This window comes from Sitophilus oryzae, unplaced genomic scaffold (genome assembly GCF_002938485.1).
Source record: "Sitophilus oryzae breed Bouriz unplaced genomic scaffold, Soryzae_2.0 scaffold_1389_pilon_pilon, whole genome shotgun sequence".
In the NCBI taxonomy this organism is placed as follows: Eukaryota; Metazoa; Arthropoda; class Insecta; order Coleoptera; family Curculionidae; genus Sitophilus; species Sitophilus oryzae.
This window is the reverse complement of record NW_022146047.1, coordinates 987,880-1,009,941: the sequence shown is the minus strand read 5'-3', so window position 1 is coordinate 1,009,941 and position 22,062 is coordinate 987,880. Positions and strand designations below refer to the sequence as shown.

General features: G+C 31.3%; 1 protein-coding gene and 1 long non-coding RNA gene across 3 annotated transcripts in view; one reads left to right on the top strand and one right to left on the bottom strand.

The window, feature by feature from the left end:
- The first annotated feature begins 1,974 nt into the window (after positions 1-1,974).
- On the top strand, positions 1,975-2,745 carry LOC115875508. The gene is made up of 4 exons (XR_004049016.1): positions 1,975-2,149; positions 2,261-2,342; positions 2,431-2,548; positions 2,640-2,745. It is a non-coding gene; the product is annotated as an uncharacterized LOC115875508 (long non-coding RNA).
- A 5,666-nt stretch (positions 2,746-8,411) lies between these two features.
- The window catches only part of LOC115875498 (beta-alanine transporter), a 934,216-nt gene continuing 920,565 nt past the window's right edge, over positions 8,412-22,062 (bottom strand). For both annotated transcript variants that reach the window (XR_004049013.1, XR_004049014.1), the window contains 2 exons: positions 12,091-12,492; positions 8,412-8,603 (listed from right to left, as the gene is read on the bottom strand). The gene's annotated coding sequence lies outside the window, so the exon portion shown is untranslated. The remainder of the gene's footprint in view (positions 8,604-12,090; positions 12,493-22,062) is intronic.

The following is a 22,062-nucleotide window of genomic DNA, read 5'->3' as shown; positions in this document are numbered from 1 at the left end:
AAGCTTTATACAACAGGTCAGAGTCATGTCGGAGACAAATTTAGGTCTACACAATATCTATGTATATGGTAGTCTTTTTTTGTTACTATTTTTTACAGGTATTGGTATGAGCCTTAGTTGGAAGCACAGCAGGCAGTTTGAGTCGATGCCTGCAGAATATTTGTGTGGGGTTCTTGTATTTCATAGGTTCACATGGGTTGAAGTTCTACTACATTTGAAGCAAAAGAATGGGAATATAATGATCCATAAGTACGAGGCTTCTCAGGAACTACTGCAGCCTACTTGATTCAACGCTTTTAGAAGATTATTGAATTGATCTTCTTGTATCTTATAGATTTACGTTGATTGAACATATACTTTGTTTGAAGCTGTATGCTACGCGTTAGAGAGTCACGTCGAAGCCAAATTGAAGTCTACACAATTTCTATGTATATGATTCTCCTTTTTTCCAGCAGTAGTTCATGATGCTCTAGAACTATCAGTCTTTGTATGAGTCTCCAAGGAACCACAGCAGGGTAATTTTGAGTAGATATCTTTAAGGTTATCTGAATGTCTTACAGGTTCACATTAGCTCATGTTCGGTGTTTCAATATTTTCAGCTCCAAGCTCTTCAAGGACTAACGTTCTCTGTATGAGCTGCACTGTAGGTATTGTGGATTGGTTGTTGCATATCCTTTTTTTCAGGGCGCTATAAGTATGTGGAATTTTTGGGAGGGTAGTGTTGAGTGCTGGGAAGATATCAGACAGATTTTAAGTGTGAAAAAAAAATTTGAGTGTAAGCTGTTTACAGCAACACTAGAAGAAATCTTCCGTCAACTGGACTGGACCAAACTCAACTGGACTGGATAAAGGATTAAAAATAGATGGGGAATGTCTTAACAATCTAAGATTCGTTGATGACATAGTCCTAATTGCCAGTAGTCCTGAAGAACTACAAGCCTAAATTAACGAACTAAATACAGCCAGCAGTAAAGTAAGTCTGAAAATTAATGTATCTTCTACAAGCTAAAACTAAAGTAATATACAACGAACTAGTAGACAGAAAGGACATTCTAATAAATAGCACAACACTAGAAATAGTTGAAAATTAAATATATTTGGGACAAAACTAATACAGAGCTCGGGATCTCTACCACCAGAAATCAACGGAAGAATTAAGTTAGCATGGAGTACTTATGGAAGAAACTCAATCATATTCAAATCCAGAATGCCACTTTATCTAAAGAAGAATTCGACCAATGTGTACTACCAGTTATGACCTAGGCAAGCGAAACCTGGACAATTAAAACGGACATTAAGAGGAAACTGCAGGTCGTGTAACGGTCAATGGAACGAAATATGCTGGGAATAACCAAGAGGGACCATAAAAGAACAGAGTGGATAAGACAAAAAATCCTCAAAAGTCAAATCCCTCAAGTGGCAATAGGCAGGATACCTGGCAAGAAGGACGGACAACAGATGGGCCAGAAAAATTACAGCATGGTACGCACAAGAAATTAAGAGACCTAGAAGACCATGATATTAGGAAATTAGCAGGGATAACTTGAGCTCGCATAGCCAACAATAGACAACAATGGGCCCAACTACATAGAGATTTTCTAAATATGTGAAAGAGGCTACACCTTGGTGTTTGTTGAACAATCTGTTGATGATGATTACAGGTAAGAAAGTATCTTCTTACAGCTTCATAATTTTCTAGATTTTTAAATATGTTTTTTTTTATTTTTTAGATAAAATCATCTGCATCGAATCTGAAGTGTACAAATAAAATATATTGGATGTCTCAGTAAGAAATTTTATGAAAAAAAAAACGTATAAATATGTGGCAAATTTGTGAGTTATTTTGGTAAACTATAATATTTATTATTATAAAACAAAATTCTAGTTTATAATTATATTTGTATTTTTATAGTCATTATATCAGTACTAATACTTTTTTCTTTTTTGTATCAAACTTCTATAGGGAATATTTATCGGAAATCTGAATCAAATTATATTCTCCTTCACCATAAAGTCAAGAAAATCTTGGAAATGGAAAAACGAAATAAATATATGGGTATGGATAGGAGATAGGAGTAGAAGATAACATTTTAAGATATTAGTAGCAGCTGCCAAATTGTTGTGGTTTTTGAAATAGCTACTCGCTACGGTGAGTACAACAATTATTACTTTATATTATTTTTTAACCTCTTATATTGTTACCTTTTCTTAAGATTTTATATGACCTCTTCAAAAAACTAATGTTTTTTTAATATTTCAGGTTAAAACTATGTTGGATGTTCCTTCTTGCAAGAATTTGATGATGGGAGGCAGTTGTGAAGCGATGGACTTGCAAAAAATAGGTAAACATTTCGTTAACTTATCTTGTATCTCCTAAACTCTCTGGTTTCTCTAATATATTATTTACTGATATTTTTCTTTTTATTTTAGATCATTTTTTTTTGGAAATGTACATTAAAATGGGGGAAAAATCAAAGATATAGAGTTGATAATGGACGACACAAAAGTAGCAGACTATTGTAAAGTCTGGTATCACAGGAAATATGCAGTAAGTTGTAGTTATAGAATAGTTTTTATTAGTATTTAATCAACTTAATAGTGAACAAATTTTTAATTATTTCTTTATACTTTTATTACAGAATCAAGCCTTTCCAGCAGGGTAGCTTGAAGATTTATTGACTTTCATATAGAACATCGCAGTGATATGTCTGCCATCACCTTTATTTTGTATAATTAGAATCGAATATAAATAAATATTAGCATTAGAGTTTATTATTAGACCCAATATACAGGGCGATTCCTGTAAGTCGGTCATGCTTTCGGGGAATTATAGGGGACGTCGAAATATTAATTTTCATATAGCACACTATGGGTCGGAAATGCCTCTTACGCAAGATACAGGGTGTTAAGTTTTAGAAAATTTAAAGATATTCTTTAATAGTTTTTTAACAGTTGAAGGTATCGTTATAAAATTTCATTATAGGAGTCTACCTAACAGAGAAGAGGTTTTAGTTTCAACCAGTGGCGTAGATGTGAGTTTTTTTATTTACTCGGTTTATTTTCAAGAAAAATTGTCTCTTGCAACTTTCTCCTATCTAACACCATTTTGTCACAATTTAAAAATAAATAAGTTTTTTAATGAGAATCTTAAATACAGCGAATTATTATAACTAGAGGGCAGAAACACATGTGCATCGTTAGCTCCCTTCATCTTGGGTAACTTTGGTACTTTTTACTGTTAGCTCTAAATAAATTTTTAAAAAATTATAAATTTAAACTAGAATTTTTTTATTGTTAATAATAAAATTCTTAGTTTTAAGGTAGTTATTTAGTTTCGCATATTTAAGGTTCTCATTAAAAAAAAAATATTTATTTTTAAATTGTGACAAATTGGTGTTGGTTAGAAGAAAGTTGCAAGAAACATTTTTTCTTGGAAATAAACCGAGTAAATAAAGAAACTCCGCAATTTTTATTTTTATCAGTGGCATACTATTTTTTTTTTGAAAATATTACCTGATGCGTAGCACAGCTACGCCACTGGTTGAAACTAGAACCTCTTCTTTTTACATTTAAAGTGTCTCTGTTAGGTAGACTCCTATAATAACACTTTATAACGATACCTCCAATTGTTAAAAAACTATTAAAGAATATCTTTAATCTTTCAAAAACTTTAACACTCTGTATCTTGCGTAAGAGGCATTTCCGACCCATACTGTGCTATATCAAAATTAATATTTCGACGTCCCCCATCATTCCCCTAAAGCATGACCGACTTACAGGAATCACCCTGTATAGCAATAATTTTTTACCCTGCCACTTGATGGTAACATTTTTAATACAATATATTTTAATAAATATTTTAATATATTAAACATGTGTTTTATTTATGGCAAACTTACTATAACAATTAATAGAGAAAAATATATTCTTATTAGAGCTACTATATTAACTATAAGAAGAAAAAATAAAATAGCGACCTAAAATATATAATGGGCAAACTAAAAATATAATTGCAATATATCTATACTTTAATATATATGATTCTGAAAAATATGTATCTCATTTCTGTTCAAAATTCAATTTTTCATGATAAAAATGCACAAGATTTGGTTGCCCCGTGCGAAAATTTTCAACACCTCGAACAAATTTTTAACACTACAGAGAAATGCTGAATTTTGTTGACTCTAACGGCCGTATTCATAGTCGATCGCCAGCCGCCCGCTGGCGAAAGCTTTCCCGAAATTCTTCGTTCTTATTTCAGAGTCGAGCGCTCTCCGAGTAACGCGTGCGCACATCCGTCATATAGAGTAACCGCTCTCTCGCCGGCGGGCGGTTGGATAAGCATTTTTTTTCCGTTTCATAGTCGATCTCCAGGCGAAGAACACTTGCGCAGTTTAAACCCCATCCGGTGATTTTCGGCCGGCGACTGGAGCATGTCCTTACCATCACCGGGCGGCCCGCCAGTTTAGTCTGGTTTATTTTTCTAGTTGAAAGAAGCACCAAACAAACTGAATTAATTATGGATATTTATAATATTGTGACGATTAAATATACAATTAAATGCAGAAATCGAAGAGAACGATGACATACGTATTTTTGAGGCCATTATTCATTACATTTGAGGCATATGAATTCCGTCCGTCTATTTGACCATTTAAATGTTTTATCGTTTTGTTTTTGCTATGTTTATAATTTTTTATTTTTCCTATTGTTTTTTCGTGTATTACATTAATTCTCTTTGTAATTTACACAAACTGATGGAAAAAATATACCAAATTCACAAAACATCAGTCATCTACACAAAACAAAAATAGAGTCAATTTAAAAATATAAATTACTTCTACTCTGGTCGTATTTTCCCTTAAAATAATTTTAAAATCCTTAACACAGCACCAATAGGTTAAGGTCTATATCTATCTATAAAAATTTATAAACGTAATAAAAACGAATCCATAAAACTTTCAAATAACCGAACAGACCTATGGAATTCCCTATTATCTAAATTATTAACTTAATATCCTTTTTATTATGACCCAAAAATATACCTAGCCAAAAAAATATGTATATAAAAAATTGTAAATCTTTTTACTATAAGTGAAGGATTACGAAGATATTATTCATTACTTTAAAACGAATTATAACAAAATAATGGACACATCAATAAAATATTTAAATTACCCAATATCAATAAAATATTTAAATATTTTGAGAATGTTAAAGTTCGTATAACCGATTTTGTGTAGAAAAAGGAAGAAAACATGTTCCCTGTTGTTAAAACCCTCCACCCGAAGTGAAATTTTGTCGGGGAAGCGCCGTCATTTTCGCCAGCCAGCTGTGCGCTGGCGGCCGACTATGAAAGAGCTTTTTTCTCTCCCGATATCGAAGCGCTCGCCGGAGAAATCTTCGGCGAGCGCTTCTTTTCGGCGGGCGGCTGGCGCTCGACTATGAATACGGCCGTAAGACTTTGACCTCGTTTTCGAAGTTAAAACGCTAATAACTTTTTAATTAAAAGAGATATCGGGACGCGCTTAGTGCAAATCGATAGCCAAAAACTTTCTAATTTTTTCTCCAAAAAGTAAAAGTTTGTCCTAGGGGGATGAAACTTTGTGTACAGATAGAATAATTCGATAGGTTGAATTCCCTATCGAATGGCACAAAGCGCACTTCGATATCTTAATTAATTTTTGAGTAATTAACGTTTTTCTAAATGAGTCTAACTGTTCGAGCTCGTGGGCCAATAATATACTTTTTCTTCACCTGCGAAAAATATTTTTTCGCCTTTTTTAAGGTAAAAGAAATCAAATCTTTATAGAATAGCGTATGGTTCTATGAAAGAGTGTATACACGGTGAGTTTCCTACCATGTTCTCTATGGGTATCTCAGAAACTAATGGAGATAGAGAGTCGGTTAAAGGGGGAAAGAATTGCAGTTTTGTGGGGTCATAAATATGGGCCTTCCAGATTTTTGAAAAAGTTCATGGCTTTCTAGATATTTTGAAAAAAATCAAATTTTGGCTATTTTAAAAATTATCCCAATTCCATTATAATATATTTTAGACAAAAAGTTTTCAAATAAAAGTTGTAGATAATCACATCCCTAATGAGTTTGTGTTCTCCAATTTTTTCTAAAGTCTGTCATTTTTGACATATTACACAAACATGTTTTTTTAAATGAAAACCATAGTTGGTACTTCATAAAAAGCGCCATTTTTTAAGCTTTTTAGCTATATAAGTTTTTTTTCGAAAAATTACTGAGTTATAGTCAATTCTTATCTTTCTTGGCTAATTTCACTTAGTTGGTATGGTATTCTTATTTTTCTATGATTTATAATTTATAAAAAGAGAGAATATTAAACAGTTTTTTACAATTTGCCATACACAAACTAAGATTTAAAAAATAATATTACTAAGTACATACACTTTTTTTGAGTACATGAATGCATCTTTTTAAAACTGAATTACTACAGAACGATCGGTAGACTTTAAACTTCTCCCGTACCGCCTCTTATTGTTAAAACCTCTTGTAAACTTTGTTGTTAACCATACCGCATAAAAAAAATAAAATGGATAGGTCAGGTGATCGAGGAGGCCCATGCAGCTGGTCCACCTCTTCCTATCCCTGAGTTTGCATAATTATGATATAATTTTTAACGAAATTTTGTCTACAATTTTTCGAAAAAAAAAAATTATAGCTTATATTGCTGAAAAAATGGCGCTTTTTATATGAAGCCATATGGCCAACTATGGTTTCCATTTAAAAAACATATGTTTGTGTCAGGGTTGGAAAAAATCATGACTTTTTTAAAAAAATCAGATTTATTTGATTTAAATCAGATTTTTTTGATTTTAATTCAAAACAATATTTAAATCGGATTTCCAAATGACTAGGACTTATTTCCAGTTAAAGTCCTATCCTAAATGGATAAAGTTTTATAACTCTACCCGATATCGATAACATTAATAATTCTAGGGTGCGTTTGTCATTTTTCCACATCGGTCACCAATATATTTCGCGTTTTTTTTTCCAACGTCTCAAAAGAATTAATTTTTGTCATTTTAACGTCTAGGTATAAAAAGTAAAGCACTGTTACGCCTAAGCAGAAAAGTACAAAAATATATTATTAAACTGATATTAAGTGTCAAATTCAACGAGTGTACAAATTGTTGCTCGATTACTGTTTATATTATTTGCAATGTTTGAAATTGATTAAAAAATGATTTGTAATATTTAAAAAAAATAGTATGTAGGTATATATGTTCTATTAGAATTAAAAATGTACTTTTTATGCTTCCTTGTAACGCCGGAATAGCTTTACGATGGTCCTTCAAAGGTACAGCATCATCAAAAAAAGTATAATTTTTACTCCTAATAAACAACAATAACAACAATACACTATTGTTCGGAAATATTCTTAAGTCGAGAATGAAATTAGGATTATCTTATGTCAAAGTGTAAAATACTTACTGCAGATCAAAATGTCGGTAAGAATTTGGAAAAATACAACCGTTTCAAAAAAAAAATAAAATAATTAACATATTTCCTGATAATGATTATTATAGATTCTCGGATTATTATAGACTCTCTTCAGACGGATGAAGATATAGTCTCTATATCAGAAGAACCTAGTTCTGCACTAGACTGCGAATGATATGTATTCGAACAGCGAATTTTTGTCACATAAATTTAAAATAAATCCCTGCGTTTAGCGGTCTAATGGATTCGCACGAAATTACTTCAAAAATCGGTCCAACATTTAAACGGTTTTAACATTTAAATTAAATTATATCTTTTATAGTTTTCTAGGACACATTTTTATAACTTTAACAGTTATTTTTTGATTTATAACCAAGTTTTTTTTTTTTTATTTAAATCACATGATTAAAATTAAAAAAATCACTTGATTTAAATCATGCCAACCCTGGTTTGTGTCATATGTCAAAAATGACAGGCTTTAGAAAAAATCGGAGAACACAAACACATTGAGGATGTGAATATCTACAACTTTTATCTGAAAAGTTTTTGTCTAAAATAGATTATAATGGAATTAGGGACAATTTTTAAAATAGCCAAAATTTGTTTTTTTCGAAATATCTACTAAGCCATGAACTTTTTCAAAAATCTGAAAGGCGCATGTTTATGATCTCACAAAACTGCAATTCTTTCCCCATTTAACCGACTTTCTATCTCGAGTAGATTTCGAGATACGAGTTTCAGAGAACATCGTAGGAAACTCACCCTGTGTATCACTAAATTATACTACTAATATTAAGGGCAACTAGGTTAATATTTATTGAATTTATATTTAAAATTTTGATTTGTTTTCCACAACCAGTAATATACCAATATTATTTATTTGTTAGTTGTATTTCTTTAAATTTAAAGACCATTCAAAGGAATCAAAGGAAACTACATTAAAACTTTAATAAGATTTATTAGAAAAAGAATAGTTTATAAATACAATTAACACAAGTAAATATAAATTTACTGTTAGATATTATGCAGCCCACATGGTAAAAGTCCTTGGATTGCTCGTTGATTTTTCTATAGAATTCTCTTTCTGATGTATACCAGATGTTCATATTTCCAGTAACTTGCGCATATTTCTGAAAAAAAAAATATCTTTATACAGGGTGATACAGTGTTCCGAAACATCGCTCCATATCAGGTTTCTGTTTGATATTTTCACTTATAATATCACAAGAGCTTAAATTATTTTCGGAAATTTTTTTGAGGGCACGAATATTTTGAAAATTATCCCGAGTCGAAGACGAGGGATAATTTTCCTAAAATATTCGTGCCCGAAAGAAAATTTCCAGGAATAATTTAAGCTTGCGTGGTATTCGGTAAGAAAATTTCACACCTAAATTTGAAAAAAAAATATTAATCCAACATGACATTTTAAAATAATTTCAATTTGTTAATAATATTAACAAATATTATTATATTTTTAATTAGTTACATCAAATGCTAAAACTCAAATGGGTAATATTTCAATATATAGATATTGTAGTTCATTCACATTATGATTGTAGATCTTATGTTTACCTTTTCAACTGTAAAAAAATTTCCACTAAAGTTTCGTGGCGCCTCGAAAAAATTTCCGGAAATTTTTTCAGTTGCCATGGTAACTAGTCAACATTAAAGCATGTTATTGGTTGAAAAGTAGAGGTGTGAAATTTTCACTCAAATATTTAATCACAAATTATCTACAGTATACAGGGTTCGGCAATAGTGCGTCGGGCATCTGTACAGTCTGACAATCGGATCTGAAACAACGGGGCAACGGTGAGGGGATCGCAATTTTCTAAAATCATAACCGATTTCATTCATAAAAAATCCACGAGCGTGCGGTGTTTCATAAAAATATATCAGGAATTTTTATAATATTTTCCAGTAAAGTTTATAATATTATTTTACTTTAAATGTACCTACATTTTGTTTAGTCATTTGCCAAATATAGTAATATTTGTTAAAACACTTGTACTAATTACAATAAACACAAATCAAGTTAAAGATATAAAACACAATACAATAACATCGCCACTGGATTTTTCAATAGTAGTGACTGTTTCTACTATTACTAGAGAGGGGCATAAAGTTGGGGGTTATGGCGGCAAGACTTGCGAGAATCTCGACCAATCAGACTGGTTGAATCCGGGATGCCATGATGAATTTTGTCAGCGTTGCCAGCTTACCCTAAGCGGACATTATCTTAAGGAAATACTTTACCTTTTATAATAGGCAGAATGAACGAAAACTGTTAATTAGATAAATATACATTATTACAATAAGAACTACGTCAACATATTAGCATATATGTATATAATTATGTATGCTGAAATGAACTAAAATATATTCAATTTATAGGTAATATCGAGCAACTTTGCTTTTCTATAATTAAACGTGACAACATCGACTTTTTTTGCCCGAATTCCTTCCGCTGTTTTAGATTCGTTTGTCAGATAATAGCTCCTAGAATAAAACACTCGAGAATTTTGTTTACGTGTAAACCTAAAGTGTGAACCAAAAAACTTCTATAGGGTTGCTCAAAAAAGTATGAGTGGACCGGGATGATTTTTTTAACGGTAATAACACCCTGTATATTATTGCATTTTTGGCTTCCTTTCAGATCACTTAACATAGTCCTAAGATATGTGTAAATATATTTCGATAATAATTTCTGAGATATTAATAAATAAATGCAAAATATATATTTTTTCAACCTTCCTTAATAAATTTAAAACAAATACAAGAACTGTCCTGAAATCACAACTATATTAGATATCTACTTTAGATGGTTTATACTTACTTTGCTAAAAATATCGTAATCACAAATCATACAGGGTGTTCAAATTTCTACGCCAAACTTTCTAAAATATAAAATAACTTTTCTTTGTTTTTTTTTATATGGAACACCCTGTATATTATTTTTTATTAGATGGAGAGTTAAAAAATGAACATTTTTTGTATTTCAAGTATTTCAAAACTTTTAGTGGTTTCTAAGATACACATACTATTATTTCATATGGCACTTTCAATGGTAAAATATGAGAGAAAAATCATTGGGTGGCTTTGATAAAAATTTCCTGTAGAAAATGGCATATGAAATTTTGAAATACTCTAAATACACAAAATGTTCATTTTTTATTTCTCCCTTTATTGAAAAAATAATATACAGGGTGTTCTATACAGGACTATCTATAGTAAATACCTAATATATCTTTTGCTTTCAGAACGTTTCTTGTATTTTCAATAATTTTTTTAAAAAAGGTTAAAAACAATTCTTTTTTTTTATTTATTGGTAATAAATATCTCTGTAACTATCGAAATATATTTACTCATATCTTAGGATTATGAAAAGTGATCTGAAAGGAAGCCAAAAATGCAATGACATACCATTTTAAGGTTCCATTTAAAAAAATCATCCTGATCCACTTATACTTTTTTGAGCCACCCTATAGAAGTTTTAAACAAAATTCCCAAGTTCTTTATTCTAGAAGATACAGATGCCTGACGCACTATTGCCGGACCCTGTTTAAGGACCAACTTTCATTTTTAACTAAGTATTAATATATAACTTTAATAGACCATATTGATGGTCTAGTTCACAAATGTTGTAAGTACAAAAATTTATGTTTTGAGTTTGACATTTTGAATGAATTTTAAATTTTATAAGTTCACCACCACAAAATTCACGTTATTGATTATACTTCGTAATTTAACACAAACGGAAAATGGCTCTAGCACCAGCAAACTTGAATATTTTACTCACCACTGGTGAGCTTAAGAAAATTTTTGCCTAAATTATTTGTTTGCTGGAAAATGCACTTCCAACATTTGCGTACTAGACCATTGATATGATATTTCGGTATTTTTGGAATTTTTGAAATAAAAATTCCAGAAAATCAACAGCATTTCATTTAAAAACTACAATTTTAAAGTAAAAATATATTTAACTCTTACTTAATTTAAATGTATGCTACTATTGTCTCTATATTTTATAACAAAATAAGAATGAAGATATCAATAGAAAACCTAAAATATGGTAGATTTTAAAAAAGAAACGTCAGTTAAAATAAATATGAAGAAAATACATGTAAGGTTAAATTTTTCTATTAAAAATTGTTTTTCTTTAAAATATATGTACATAAAGCAACAATTGAAGGGTCCAGGGGAAAAACGTGTAATAAGCACCATTTTACTAATGTTACAGGACAGTCCTGCCTGGCTGATGGTTAACAGGTTCTTTCCGTGTATGTATATTTTTATTTTTACTAGGTGTATACCTATCACAGGATTTAACTACTTATGTCCTGCAGAGTTTATACATTTGTAGGAACTAGTTAGACCTACTATAATATTGTAAAACTCTAAAACTAAGAAATTGGCACTTATCATGTTTTTCCACTGGACTGGATCCTTCAATTATTATACAGAAATCTCATAAAAAATATTTATACAGTAAAAGAAAATAAAGGTATGTGTGTTTTCTGGCATATTATAATTTCATTCATGTCGTTTCACTATTCACTTTACAGAAAATTGTAACAAATCAAAAAACACATTGAAATAATGTGAAAAAAAGTTTACCTTATACCACTGAATCTCTTCATGGCAATAATACATTTTCCTAACGAAGTGTAACTTTCCTGAAGAGGTAGGTATTTGCAGGAATAATTTGAAGGCAACAATTAAAAGCAGAAACCATTTCACAGATATGTTTTTTCCACAGGATTCCAATCTTGTTGCTCCAACTTTACGTTTTTCTGGCTTTCACACTTTCAATGAGAAGCAGAGTACAATCGGTGAGGCTCTCCCATATCTCTGGGCTCTCTTATGAAATTCTACGCAAGTTCATATCTTCACAGATAACATTGTTATCTGTGATATCTTCCCAAAAGAAAATTTCATTTCTTTCCATTTTTCTTAGTGTATTCTCCTTTCTTATCTTCTTAAGAAGATCTTACCACTGTATCACATATCTGGGTATATCTGTAATAAAAAATGTTGCTTTAATATATACTCATTATCTTTACCAGATTACACTTAAATTTACGAATAAAATTGTAGTTAAATATTATTAAAAATTAGTTATAAAATATATTATATAGATCGTACATTTTAATTTAACCAGTAGATTTGGTATCAAACCAGATCAAACTGAAAATAAACTCATTTATTTTACTTTTAATTAAAAGAAGAGAAAAAAACATAAAAAATATATATTTTGTAGGGTTAGAATCACGTTAGAATCAATATTAGTATAAAATTTTATTATATATATCAGTAAACACTTTTTGGGAACTAAAAATTATAGATTTCTATAAAATTCTCAGCAAATTTTAATCGAAGTTGAGCTATTTAACGTTAGATAGCACCAAGGGAAGAATATATATTTTTTATAGAAATCTATAAATGACTAGTTTAAGCATCTAACTCATGGTGGCGCCACTATCACATAGTAAAAAACAGAAACCTGTATATGCTTACTTTCAGAGCTCTCCGTATGGTGGCGCCATAATCGTTTAGACGATAGTTCCAAAGATTCTCACAAACTAAAAATGGCGCTGTTGTCAACTAAACGCGCCAAAGGGAAAATTTGAATAGACGGGCGCTTTCTTAATAGGTAAATGTATGCTTTTCTTGTTAATGCTTCACTGTACACATGTATAGTGGCATAAAATATCAAAGTTAGCAATTGTAGAAATTCTTTAAGGCTTTTTAACATTGAATCATCGTTAGTAATCCAAGTCTAAATAACTTGTAATAAAGAATTATTGCTTATACTTGCTAGAAAGCCAGTAAAATTTTAAGTATTCTGCCAAAAAGAAAGAGAAGTTACCAAAGGCTAAACATTAGCCGAAATTAATAAAAAATAAATAGATGGTCTGTTTTATCTGTGATAATAAGGAACCATAAAGGGAAACAATGATGAACATTTTAAAAACCAGTTAAAAATATATTTACCCAAAAGAAGATCGCAAATAATACTTAAATAGGAACTAATAAAATTAGTTCACTTAACTACAAAAATAGTAACAATACCAAATAACTTTACATCTATTCCTATTTTTTTATATACAGGGTGTCTCTCTAAAAGTGGCTCACCCCAATACACTCCATATCGATTTTAAAACTACACTCACCAACACGAAAAACACCTTAAAATTTTAATGTATTTTAAAGATTTATACAGGATGAGTCTTAAATAAGTGCAAATATTTTCAGGGCTGGTAGATCTCGATAAAAGAAACATATTTTCTCTTTACCGTTTTTCAAATACGTTCAAAATAACTTAGTACTATGAAAATTTCCAAAAAAATATATTTTTTGCTTAAATTGTGAGACCACTGGATCTTTTTTGGGTTTTCTTTCTTCTAAATTTTATCTACTACGTATGTTGCCATATTATAAAGAAATAATGTTTTGTAACTAAAAACTAAAAAAAAATCCAATTTTTTTTTTAAAAAACTCCAAATTTTCAAAAAAAATTTTGCGAAAAAAAACTCATAATCGTGTTTCTGGGGTAGAAAAATATACTACACCTAAAAATATTTGCACTTATTTAAAGACTCACCCTGTATAATGTGTTCTAGTGGACCGATTTTGATGATTGATTTTAAGCAGTTTGTATGAGTTTGTAACTAAATTATTTAACTTTTTAGTATCTCTTTCTAAATTAAAAATGAAAGTTTCCATCTGTCAATATTATACGCGGGAACACAAAATGTTGCTATTTTGGTGATAGTTCAGAATGCCTTGTGGAATATGTTAAAAAAGCAAGGAATTTGAAAATCGTTTTATCATCTTTTCTCGATGGTTTGTTTTTTGGTTCATCTCAATAGTTTTATTTTTTTTGAGATATTAGCTTTTGCAGAAGATACTAATAGTTTTTCGTAATTTTTACGTGTTTACGTGTTTATTTCGTGTTTATGATCTATGTAATGTCACTGTTATTGAAAAATCATATATTATTATTGTGTTGGGCTCAAATAAAATGCCAAAAAGAAAGAGAAGTTACAAAAAGAGAAGTTAAAAAATAAAAAAAGTTAAAGAGAAGTTAAAAAATAAAAAATAAAAATGCCGTATTGCATTTTTATTTTTTATTTTTTTTTGCATAAAATATTCTGGTGATGGAATTTTCTGTACGAAACGTCGGCAAGTATCATAGTGACTATATATAGTGTTTTAAGAGTGATGAAAGGATTTAATTAAATTGAAAAAAAAAATCAGGTCCGTATTTAAAAAAAATTAAGTTGATGATGGTCGCCAGAAGCCGAAACGTCAGATTCAATATTTAATCACACAGAGTTATACAGCAGAAAAAGTGGTCATGAAAATGTGTTTTTCATTTTAAGTTATCTTAACAAATAAAGCCAGGAAACAATAGAAAACAAAATTGAAAATTCCGTTTTTTTTCGAATATATTCGGAAGCATTCGGAATTTTTCAAAATGCAATACGGCATTTTATTGAGCATCAAATTGCGCAACTTTGCCTCCATTTAACCGATCCTGTATCTTTTACGGTTTCAGAAATCCCAATGATGAGCGTCGAATTCGAGCCACCCTGTACAATGTACATAAGTGATAAATTGATTTTTAGATTCCTTGCTGTCTTAACATATTCCAAACATTTATCAAAATAATAACCCTTTGTGTTCCCTCGTATAACTGACAGATGGGAACTTTCAATTTTAATTTAAAAATAGACACTAAAAAGTCAAATAATTTGGCAATACACTGCTTAAAAAATCATCAAAATTGGCCCACTAAAACACAATTATATTATAAAACTTTAAAATACATAAAAATTTTAAGGTGTCCGTTTTTCGTGCCGGTGAGTGTATTTTACATAATATTTTATATTCCCGTTTTATTGCGAAACTATAATAAATCCCGTTGCCTTTCTCAACTATTGCACATTAACCTCCAACTAACGAGGCCAGACGGCTCTGTCATTAATTGCGTTTCGGTTCGGAAAGCTTTTGCCTGTCCTGCTGAAAGCAATACGGCAATGAGTTCGATTCGGCCAAAGCTAGAGCTAGACGAGCTGCAGGACTCGTGTGCGCACTTAATATCGTTACGTTTTTGACTTTTCGTTTCGATAAATATCAAACTGCTGACCTTTTCGACGAAATGCGTCTTTTTTATTTATAAATGGTCGAAGGAAATAATTGAAAGACTTTTTTCGAAGCTTGGTTAAAACCCTAGTATCAAAAATAGATTGCTTTTACTACTCTACTAGTCCAAGATCCGGCTTCATGATTATTACGCTCATCGTATTTGTTACGTGCAAAAATCTATTTTTTACGTTCTGTTACGCGTAAAAAACTACTAAAAGTAACTACCAAACTATAAAATACTTGTAAAAAAAATAATACTTTAATACTTTTTTTACTTGTGAAAAACTATTTTTTACGTCTAAAAACTACTTGGTACGTGTAAAAAACTATTTATTACGCGTAAAAAACTATTTGTTACATGTAAAAAACTATTTATTACGTGTAAGTATCTATTTGTCACGCGTAAAAAAAACTATTTTTAACGTGTAAAAAGTGTAAAAAACTACTTTTAACGCGTAAAATACTATTTTTTATGTGTAAAAAGCTATGTGTTACGTGCAAAAATCTATTTTTTACGTGTAAAAATCTATGTGTTACGTGTAAAAACCTATTTCTTAGGTGTAAAAATCTATTTGTCACGCTTAAGGCTCTCCTTCCCACTAGCGCTAGCCTAGCATTTGTAAGGGTTTGGTTGTCACAAAATGCTGCAAAAACCATGTGACCTTTCATCACGATCTTTTTTTATTTGTTTGTATACATCTTAAGACGTGCTTATAATTATATTTCCTTCCCCAAACTCAACTCAAACTGTTTCAAATTTACCCCTAAAACGCCCTAAAAAAACATGATTTTATAAGTAATTTTTTAGCATTAAATGTATTCAAATCGATTTTAAAACTAATTACGAGCATGTCCGGAAGCTTCCTTAATAAAGTGAAACAAAAATTATTTCAAAATATTAAAAAACATGGTCGCAATTTTGTGACGCCCGACCTGTGTCAGAAGTTCAATCGCATTTTACTATAAAATGCTTCAATAGACCACCAAATCACATTCGCAACAATATCGCAAATCTACTAAATCACAATCGCAGCAAAATCGCAAATCGCAACAGAATCGCATATCGCAAATCGCAACAACGTCGCAAATCGCAGTTATCGTAATACTGTTTGCCTAAATTGAAACTCGCAAATAGAAGCAATCGCAATCGCTGGTTCCTATGAGAGCCAGTCGAAGGTTGCGTTTGCGATTCTAAAATTGCTGCGATTGAATAGCAATGTGCGATTTCTTGCTCATCTGTACTGAATACACATGTCAAATTTGAACAATTTTGGATAAGTAATAAGTCAATTAAGTAATTTATGGAAAACTGCATCTATTTTTAAATTAAAACTGAAGAGGTAATAATGCAAAACCAGTCAAAGGTCAACTTAGTATAAGTTGTTAACTAGCCGCTACACTATCCCCGAAATGTTTTACGAAATATTTCGAGAAATATTTCGTGACGTATCATTTTCTATCGAATAAAGTAAAAAAATACCGATGGTGCCATTTAAAAATCAAAAGTTGTAGTCATTTCTGGTGAAACAGAAACACAACTAATTTAGTCATATACTAACATACCAAATCTGTTTTTTTAACTGAAAAAATAAAAAATTATAGGGGTGAGCCACTTTTGAGACGCACCCGGTATAATAAACGCGTATTCAAATATTAATTCTGTGAAATATATATCAATATAACATAAAACGAGATGCAATTAACGAAATATTAGCGTAACAACTATTTTAGAAACGTCTAGGTTTACCTATTTCACTGAGATTTATGAAAAAAAAATCCTTTGCCTCCGATACCAATAGCGCCACGTTTTGGAAATAACTCAAAACAAAACAAAATTGAACGAGGCAACAAAAACCGCCATTAAAAATCCCCCATGCCCTCCTCACGAGTAGTTTAGCGCTTTTAAGAATAGAAAGTAGGTCGAGGCAAACCGAAGTGGGTCAAGACAACTGGAAATAAATCAAAATGCGTTAAATTTGGGCGACGAAATGCGACCTTGACATGTTTCGAATTGTTTCTCGCATAGTGTGTTAGGTTAGGTTAGGAATAGGTTGTTTAACGTTTAGAAAATAGAGTTAGACAGTTACAAAATTATAGGTTGACGACTTAAGGTACGTTTACATTTGCCTGGTTTTGCATTGTTACCTGTTCAGTTTTAATTTAAAAATGGATGCAGTTTTTTTTTAAATTACTTAAAATTGGCTTGTCCAAAATTGTTCAAATTTGGTATGTGTATTCGGCATACGCAGACTTTTAAAAAACCTATATTAACAGGGCAGAAACCTATATTAACAGGGGAGCCAATATCTGGACAGTTTAAAATTTGCATGCGATTTTCTGTTTCCAACAATGACGCATCACCCGGTATTCAAATTGGTGTTTCGTTTCGATCCAAGATGATCGATGAAGACTCCATCCGTAACTTGGAATGGGTGTCCTCCAACAGCCTAAGACACTCGAAAAAGTTCCTTAGAATTACGACCGAGAGAAATCAAAGGTTTCCTCGAGTTAAGTAAAAACAATCTTCGGATTGTCACGGGGTTTCTAACAGGACACTGTCTCCTCAACGAACACCTCAGTACGCTGAAGCTGATAAACAACGGCGAATGCAGATTCTGTGGGGAAAATGGGGAAACACCAGAACACCTTATCACTGAGTGCGTCGAGACGACGACCATTCGTGCCATGAACTTTGGTACGGCTGATGTCGAGGATGAAGAGCTGGCCTCTGGAGCCGTCTCAGATTCTGGCTTTTGTTAAAGCCCTGAAACTGTATGAAAGTATGAAGGGAATATACAATAGATCTGTAAGGTCGCGATGATTAACTCCCCTCCTAAACATTCTACATTCGTTTCGATATACAGATATTGAAAGAAAATATTCTCTTGGACTGATATAATCCCTAATACCCGGTTCAGACAAGACTAGGGTTTCCATAAGTTTTTGGAAACCCGTAATGTAAGCGTAACGTTTCATAAGCGATTGACTGAAAATAATGACAAAATATTAGTAAGGTAATTTAAAACAAAAATGAGGAAGTGTAATTTATATCCAGGGGTTGATTTCATATTCGAAAATCCCTACAAAAACATTGAAATTCAACTAAAATATGTATGAAGTAAGCTTGTTTCGTTTTTTTCTCTCGTTAAAAGTTAAAATCGTAAAACGCATTTATCATTCCGTTCCAATATTTATTTGAAATCCAGAGAAATACTCGGATTTCAACGGTAGGAATAATTAATGGACAAGCGAACGTAAAATAATAGTTTTTGATTTTAAATTCGCCTGTGCCAGTGTACGTGCATTCAAAAATCAGCAATTTGTTTTTATACTTTACTACAGGACAAGACCGGCTTTAATAAACAAACACAATATGACTCAAATTGCGTACAAGAAACTTTTTAATGAAATTAAGTTTTTCTATATGTAGTTCATATCAAATAAACTTTTAGTCACGTGATTACGCTTGACCGGCACAGCGTTGCCCACTTTTACATATTTTATTTTAATCAAAATATTTTAGGAAACAAAAATAAATTAATTATAAATATATAAACAGTTATTATTTACTTCAACAAAACTCACTTTCTTAACAGCACTTAAGGGACCCTTACTACCACTTTCTGGTTCAAACATATTCTAATAAAGTTGCAATGAGTTTTACGGCTATTAAGCTATCTTGTACACTTCGCACTAAAAGAGGTTCTAAAAAGAACAATGTTCGACTGCAAGGTCTGTTAGTAAAAATTTTTAAGCTTAAAATATAACATCACAATTGATTTAAACCAAAAACTCGTAATAAAAACTAAAGTGTCAAAACGAATGACAATGTCAGGAAATAAATAAATAAATGTGGCAACTTGACATTTTTTCAGCAGAGCTACCACCTAAATCCTCAGCGTGAAATTTAAATTCCAGTTAGACAGCCCGGCGCTGAATATGTCTATGGTTGGCAACAATGAATTTAAAAATTGCGCCCTCGATTACGTAACTAAAAGTTTAATTGGTATCGAATATATTTTAATAATCATTCAAAGTATCAATCAAAAGAAACATTAAGCATTATCAATGTTTCTTTTGAATGTGGCAGACAATGATTCGCTGTTGATACCAAAAGAATTTCAGACTACCAATGGCTTTATTTTAACTAATCGTTTTCAAATGTAAACCAATCTAAATTCCAGTGGCGGCTCGTGGTTATTATTGTAGGGAGGCCAATATCTAAAAATATTGAGTCGATTTTTTTTAAGACGCGACCAAATTTAATTGGTTTCTTACAAGATCTAAAAATAAATACAAATTATGTTCAAACGAAACCTACCCTTACATTTTTAAACAGGTGGTCTAGTGCCATTTCACTAAAAATCCAGTCAATGTTCTTTACACAACTTTTCCACGGTAGGATTTAAAAGACACTTAAATAATAATGTCACAAAAATATAAATACATATATACACATATACATTTCTAAAAGTTTTATTTCACATTTTTTTATATTTTAAGTCAATTCTTTCTCTAAACGTTTTTCGACATTTAAGCAGTTTTCTTTTAACCGTACGATTTTACAAACTAAAAAAAATTTCCAGCGATATGACTGAAATCCTGTAATATATTTATATAGAAATAATGCACTCGATATTTCTTAATCAACTATATTGATTCTCAACTAATAAACAGTATTACAAATTACAATAATAACACGCTGGTTTCTAGACAAAGAAAAAAACCGGTACTTTTTATATCGTCTGTCAGTAAACTACCAATTACAAGTGTATATGTTATGGTTAAAGTCCGATGTCCGGCTAATGTCGACATTAACATGTAATATATATATATGCCGGAACCGCACATGCGGCATTTAGCGAACTCCGAGCGCTCGTCAACTGCCGAGCGCTCGTGATCGGACTTCGCCTTTCCATCCACACATGCGGGCTCTGATAGCAACAACATAGAGACGAGCGCTCGTTCTCGTCGTCGATCGAGTCGCTGAACTCCGACTTTCCCATCCACACACATAGGAAATCGGGGAAGCCTTGATCGGAGATCGCCAAATGCCGCATGTGCGGTTGCGGCATAAGGCGAGTGCGGCGCTGCACAGTGGGGTATTTGACACAGATAGTTCAACGAAATTTTTTTATGTAGACGTTATATAAATTATTGCTATTTTCAATTAAAGAGGAAATAATATGAACAAAATAAAGGATAATTCGTCGATCCTAAAAAAAGAAAGAAAAATCAGTGTTCCAGTGTTTCCACGGTCAATGCCACTAACGCCAGTAATAATATCGCAACTAATACTACTAATGCTACGACTGATCCGCGAGCAATGCCCATACCACTAAAGTCGTTATTAATGTCAAATTGTGCTATACTGCTAATGGCACTAATGTGATCGCTTTGTACACAATGCCATCGCGGTTTACACCTCGCATTAGTATATCACTGATTGGCAAATTAGAGGAAACCAAGAATGTTTTTCTTATTTTATCAGCAAAGTCGCAAAAAGTCGTAGTATTTTATTTTACTGTATGAAAACCCAATGTTTACTAAGTAAAACGTATATAGACAATATGCTGAATTCTGCGAAATGCGCAACTAAATCTCTAAGTATAATAAAAATGTCACAAATTTAATCAAATTTTCTGAACGCCTAACTTTTAGTTGCAAAAACACATCGTTAGTATAGAGAATATCAAAATAAATAATACGTTTTTGTAGAATACATACCTGCAGCTTGCTGAGCCATTTTCAATCAAAACAATAATATAAATGTAAAAAGAGCACAAGAACAACAACAATTTATAATTTTAAACATAAAATTTAGCCATTTACCTCGTATCTGTGAGAAGTAACAACTTTGACGTTTCGTTGAAACAAATGAATGCAACTAAACCCACCCATAGCACACATGATTTAACTTATCATTTATCTTTTTTTGGGAAATCTTAAACACATTTGCTTTTTCGAATTTCGATCATCTTTTTCATGCAAATACCCCACCGTGCGCTGGTCAGTGTGCGCGTACCTTAAAAACCTATTTTCGATTGGGCTGTAAAATCAATAGGGGAGTCATTTTTGGACAGTTCAAAATTTGTATGGGATTAGTTCCTCTGTTTCCAACGTCACGTCAATGCACCACCTGGTATACTAGAGTAAATCTAGAAAGAAAGCCACCTCGAAGAATCTAATCTAATCTAATACTAGAGCAAGACCTTCACAAAACTCAGTCTCCAACTATTCCGAGACAAAAAAATAAGGATAGTTGAAATCAGGCCGTAGCCTTCCTATACTTATTCTTTTTATAAACTTTTAATAAGTCAGTAAACGAAATAACAAGTTTGGCTTACAAATCTACTGGATAATACGATCCTGATTATTCGCACGATTAAATATAATTTCTCGGGAATTACGATTAGATTTTATTTGAACTGATAGTGA